The following is a 322-nucleotide window of genomic DNA, read 5'->3' on the forward strand; positions in this document are numbered from 1 at the left end:
ATGTAACACAACATTAAAAGCCTCATTAATTTCATTTAAACAGCGCTATTTCAAATGATGATAATTTCGTAGAAGCGTGTGTTATGTTACCTAAACCCCAACAGTATATATCTCCTTACTCAGGCAGTAGGCAGAGCATTTCCTAGAGTTTTCGCCACCTTCTTAGCACAGATGGCTAGTGTATGATAATCATTTCCAATTGATTTACCCGCAGATTGGTTTCGTGTTCCAAAACATCCGCCATTATTCTGTGTTTGTGAGTCGCCTGGATTCCAAAAGATGTCAAAGCCATTTCCTTTGCCTGCGTTCTTTGGTGAAGCAT

Source organism: Saccostrea cucullata, unplaced genomic scaffold (genome assembly GCF_032062105.1).
Source record: "Saccostrea cucullata isolate Sc308-1 unplaced genomic scaffold, CSIRO_AGI_Scuc_v1 ctg511, whole genome shotgun sequence".
Classification (NCBI taxonomy): Eukaryota; Metazoa; Mollusca; class Bivalvia; order Ostreida; family Ostreidae; genus Saccostrea; species Saccostrea cuccullata.